The sequence below is a fragment of the Phascolarctos cinereus genome, unplaced genomic scaffold (assembly GCF_003287225.1).
Source record: "Phascolarctos cinereus isolate Bilbo 61053 unplaced genomic scaffold, phaCin_HiC Scaffold_4;HRSCAF=312, whole genome shotgun sequence".
NCBI classification, from domain to species: domain Eukaryota; kingdom Metazoa; phylum Chordata; class Mammalia; order Diprotodontia; family Phascolarctidae; genus Phascolarctos; species Phascolarctos cinereus.
The window spans coordinates 326360631-326366673 of NW_027555847.1; positions in this window are offsets into that span (position 1 = coordinate 326360631).

Consider the following 6043-nt stretch of genomic DNA (forward strand, 5'->3'; position numbering starts at 1 on the left):
CAACAGGGAAGTAGAGAGGAAGGGGATGTGAGAAAGGAGGGGGTGATAAAAGGTAGGGCAGCTAATCAGAAGCAAAACTGACTTTTCAGAAGGGACAGTATAAAAAGAGAGAGAGAAGGATAAACAGAAGAAAATCAGATGGAGTCATCATATCTGTGAATGTGAAAGGGATCAGCTCACCCACAAAACAGATGTAGATCACAGAATGGTTTAGAAACCAGAGTCCAACAAAATTTCATTTATAGGAGACATACTTAAAACAGAAAAACAAACAGTTAAAATAAAGGGCTGGAGCAGAATCTATTATGTTTCAGCTAAAGTAAAAAGGCAGGAGTAGCCATCGTAATCTCAGATAAAGCAAAAGCAAAAATAGACCTAATTAAAAGAATTAATTAGAGAAATTACATTTTGTTTAAAAAGTACAATAGACAATGAAGTAATAATAAAACTTTTAACTACAAGCTTCTCTAACAAAGGCCTCATTTCTCAAACACATAGGAACTGAGACAAATTTATAAAAAATAAGAGCCATTTCCCAACTAATAAATGGTTAAAAGACATGAACAGGCAATTTTCAGAAGAAATCAAAGCTATTTATAGTCATATGAAAAAATGCTCAAATTGCTATTGATTAGAGAAATGATAACAACTCTGAGGCACCACCTCACACATATCAGAAATCAGAAATGCTAGAAGGGGTGAGGAGAAATAGTTACATTGATAAACCATTGGTGGAGTAGTGAACTGTTCCACCATTCTGGAGAACAATTTGGAACTATGCCCTCTAAAGGGCTATAAAACTGTGCATACCTATTGACCCACCAATATCAGTACTAGGTCTGTGCCCTAAAGAGATCAAGGAAAAGGAGAAAAGAATCACATGTCCTAAAATATTTATAGCTGCTTTTTTTTATATTGTGGGGATGTTCATCATTTTGGAAATGGCTGAATAACTTGTGGCATACATTGTACTATAAGAAATGAAAATGGGAATTGTTTCCGAAAAAAAAAAAACACAAACAGATGCAAAGTGAAGTGAGAAGAACTGGGAGGTTATTGTGCATAGTAACAGCAATATTGTAATGATGATCAACTGTGAAAGATTTGACTACTCTGATCAACACAATGATCCAAGACAATTCCAAAGGACTCAGGATGAAAAAATGCTATCTACCTCTAGAGAAATAGCTAATGAACTCTGAGTGCAATTTGAAGTATAATTTTCTCATTTTTAAAAATTTTTTTGCTTTTATGTGATAAGGTTAATGAAAATAAGTTTTGCATGATTTCATATGTATGATTAATTGGTATCATTTTCCTTGCCTTAGTGAATGGGGAAGGGATAGGAGGGAGGGGAAGAATTTGGAAATCAAAATTTAAAAAGAAAAGGAATGTTAAAAAGAAATGTTTAAAAGGAAAAAAGTGGCATCAGAAGAATGATTTCTCTTTTTCTGGGGAGTGAGAATTTAATAATAATAATAACTAACATTAATAATAACTATGGGCCAAGTATTGTGCCAAGCATACAATTATCACCCCATTTGATGCCCACAACAACCCTGGGAGGTAGGTGCTGTTATTATCTTCATTTTACAGTTGAGGAAACTGAGGCAAACAGAGATTTAAGTGACTGGCCCAAGGTCACACAGCTATTATCTAAGCCCAGATTGGAATTCATGTCTTCTTGATTCTAGGCCTAGCACTTTATCAACTAGCTGCCCAAATTTATTTGAAACAAATGAAAGTATTCTAGGCCTGAAAATTATTAAGATCCAATTATTTTAATACAGTCCTGGAATTTTCCCATAGAATCAGCACTTAAAAGTTGGGGTCAGAAAGTAAAGGCCTCTTCAATTCTTCTGCTTTAATTTTCTTCCCCCACTTCTGAATGACTATAAATTGCCCTGAACCAAGCAGCAAAGCCTATCTCTTTTCTTTCTTTCCTCCTTTCCCAACAACCACCAAGCTTTACTAGGCCAATGAAGGACAAGAGCCATGTCTGGATTTGGTTTCCAGTGGAGGAAGGGGGAAATAATTCCACTTTCTTTTTATTTCTAACTTAAGCATGGCTCACAATGTATTCTGCAGCAGAAGTGTTGTTTGTCCTTCCTTCTCGAAGAGGACCAATGACATTAGGAAGGTGGTGTCTTGACTTGCATTGGATTTAAGTGAAGCAGGGCTATGCAGAGTTGCCAGTCTCACTCTCTACTCCAGAGCCATCTAGGTACCATGGCCAGATATAGATCAGGACAACTGGAGATGGTCCAGGATGCAGTGGGGAGGGAACCTTGGCCTTTTCAAGCTAAGGTCTTTAATAGATCTCAGTTTGACTGAGGCAAATCCTATTCAATGATTAGGACTAATAAGAAACTAGGCAAAGAATGGCCTCTTTAAAAAAAAAAAATAAGATCTGGGAGGGAAAGACCCTCAGGGCTTCTGGCCAAAACAGAAACAATTGCCATTTACATTCATTCTGAGCCAATGACTAGCCTGAGACCTATTATTGGCCAATTAATGAGAGCAAGAGTGATTTGAAGCGCCAAAGTGATTTGGGGTTAAGGCTGGTCTTTAAGGGAGAAGGAGGGGCAGCTAGGTGGCACAGTGGATAGAGCACTGGCCCTGAAGTCAGGAGGACCTGAGTTTAAAATCGACCTCAGACCAAACACTTGATACTTACTAGCTGTGTGACCCTGGGCAAGTCACTTAACCCCAATGTACATTCCCTTTGGGCAAAGCACCCACAAGTAAGGGTGTGAAGAAAGGAAAAGGAAGAAAAAAAGAAAGCCCCAATGTCAGAAAGAAAGAAAGCCATGTTGTCAGCTGGCCAGTTCCAGTTTGGTTCCCAGCAGGCATCTCCTTTTCTACTCAAAGAGGTTGCAAAGTCACTTTCACCTTTGGAGCCATCTGGGTCCAGTGGCCAGATAGATATTAGGACAAGGAACCTTGACCTTTTCAAGCTAAGGTCTTTAATAGGTCTCAGTTTGACTGAGGCAAAGCTTATTCAGTGATTAGGCTTAATAGGAAATGAGACAAAGAATGACCTCTTTTACCTAGTCAAAAAAAAATCAATCTGGGAGAGGAAGATCCTCAGGGTTTCTGTACAAAACAGAAACAATTGCTATTTACACTTACTCTGAGCCATCAAATCCCAAACAATGGGCAGATGGATCCTTTTCCCATTTTTATGACCTCTTTGGAATACAGACTGAGAAGTGGTATTGCTGGGTCAAAGGGTATACACATTTTTATTGTCCTTTGGGCATAGTTTCAAATTGCTCTCCAAAATGATTGGATCAGTTCACAACTCCACCAACAATGCATTGGTGTCCAAATTTTTCCACATCTTTTCCAACATTTATCATTTTCCTGTTTTGTCATGTTAGACAATCTGATAGGTGTGATGTGGTACCTCAGAGTTGTTTTGATTTGCGTAAAAGAACTTATTTGTACAAAAACATTTATAACAGCTCTTTCACTGGTGGCAAAGAATTGGAAGTTGAGGGGATGTCCATCAACTGAGGAATGGCTGAACAAGTTGTTGTATATAAATGTAATGAAATATTATTGTGCTATAAGAAATGATGAACAGGCAGATTTCAGAAAAAGCTGGAAAGACTTACATGAACTGATACAAAGTGAAATCAGCAAAACTAGGAGACTATTGTACACAGTAACAGCAACATTTTGCAATGATCAACTATATAACTTTCCTCTTCTCAGTGATACAATGACCCAAGATAATTCCAAAGGGCTCATGATGGAAAATGCTATCCACAGCCAGAGAAAGAACTGATAGAGTCTGAATGCAAATCAAGACATACTATTTTCATTTTATTTTCTCATGGTTTTTTTCCTTTTGGCTTATTTCTTTTTTTATGACATGACTAATATGGAAATGTGTTTAATATTATTTTACATGTATAATCTACATCAAATTGCTTACCATTTTGGGGAGGGAGTAAAGGGAAAAAATCTGGAACTCAAAAATGTTTTTAAAAAATGAATGTTAAAAATTGTCTTTACTTGCAACTGGAAAAAACTAAATACTATTAGAAATGTTTAGAGTTCCAAATTCTGCTCTTTCCCTCCCTTTTCCCCTTCCTGAGGTGGTAAGCAATCTCATATAGATTAAACATATGTAATTATGTAAAACATATTTTTCATTTTGTGGAAGAAAACTGGAAGAAAGAAAGAAAGAAAAAGTGAAAGTAGTATGTGTCAGTCTGTATTCAGATACTATCATTTCTTTCTCTGGAGGCATTTTTCATCATGAGTCCTTTGGGATTGTATTCGGTTCTTGTATTGCTGAGAAAAGCCAGTCATTCACAGTTGTTCATCATTACAATACTGCTGTTACTGTGTACAATGTTCTCTTGGTTCTGCTCACTCCACTTTGCATTAGTTTGTGTAAATCTTTCCAGGTTTTTCTGAAATTTGCCTGTTTGTCATTTCTTATAGCACAATAATAGTCCATTACAATCATTTCCACAACTTGTTCAGCCATTCACCAATTGTTGGGCATCCCCTCAATACCCAATTCTTTGCCACACTAAAAGAGCTGCTATCAATATTTTTGTAGGTTCTTTCCCCTTTTTAAAAAATCTCTTTGTCGATACAGACCTAGTAATGGTATTGCAGGATCAAAACATATGCAGTTTTATAGTCCTTTGGTCAAAGTTCCAAATTGCTTTCCAGAATGATTCAATCGGTTCACAACTCCATCAACGATGCATTGATGTCCCAGTTTTCCCACATCCCCTCCAACATTTGTAATTTTCTTTTTCTGTCATATTAGCCAATCTGATAGATATGAGGTAGTACCTCATAGTTGCTTTAATTTGCATTTCTCCAATCAATAGTGATTTAGAGCATTTATTCATATAATTATAGATAGCTCTCTGATTTTTTTCATCTTCATTTTCATCAATCAGAGACACTTGCTACAAAAAATTATTTCCCAGCTTTCTGCTTTCCTACTAATTTTGGTTGCACTGGTTTTATTTGTGCAAAACCTTTTTAATTTAATATAATTAAAATTATCCATTCTACATCTTGTAATGTCCTCTATCTCTTGTTTGGTCCTAAATTCTTCCCTTCTATTTCATGCTCTCCTACTTTTTTATGATATCATCTTTATGTCTAAAATTACATATCCATTTTGACCTTACCTTGGTATATGGTGTAAGATGTTAGTCTATACTAAGTCTATATTATACAGAGGAGGCTGAGGGAGATAGTATCAATGGAGCCTTGAGTTATCAGCCTGGTGGTGAGATTAGAAGTGAAGCATATCATGGAAGAGGTATCTTGTTCTGTGGAGTAAAAACAGGCAGAACAGGAGAAAGCAGAAGCAGATAAAGAGTAGAGTGAGTCCATAAAATCCAGTTTCTGCCCTCTATAATAGAAGGTATTAGGAGGAGTTTGGCATGGCACTCTCCATCCCTCCAATCAGAGGGGAGAGGAGGCTGAAGGAGTAGTGTTAGTCAAGGATCCAAAAAAAACAGTAATTAGGCTTTTAGAATTGTAGGTGTAGCTCTGGTATGGTGCCAACCCACTCATCCTGACAGTAGCGTATATGAAGGCATGGCACTAACTGCAACTCTCCTCAGGCTCTCTCTATTCCTGACCTGGAGCTGACTCACTTATTCCACCTGTACCTACAGGTCAGGGTGATGTCACCAGAGGAGCAGCCAAATAGCTAAAACTCAGAGTGCGGCAAATGACAGGCAGTCAGAGGGCTCAGTGTATAGAACAGAGGCCTGGAGTTGGGAAGCTCTGAATTCAAATTTGACCTCAGTTACTTACTAGTTGTGTGACCCTGGGTATGTCACTGAACCCCTATTTACCTCCGTTTCTCAACTGTAAAACAGGGAAACACTGGAGAAGGAAATGGTAAGCCGCTCTATATCTTTGCCAAGAAAATCTCGTGGCTTGTCCTTGGGATCACAGGGAATCCGAAAGACTGAACAGCAGCTGAAGATAACCCTGATGTGGGGGAATATACTCCTATTCCTTACCACTGTCACTTCCAAGCCTCTACTTG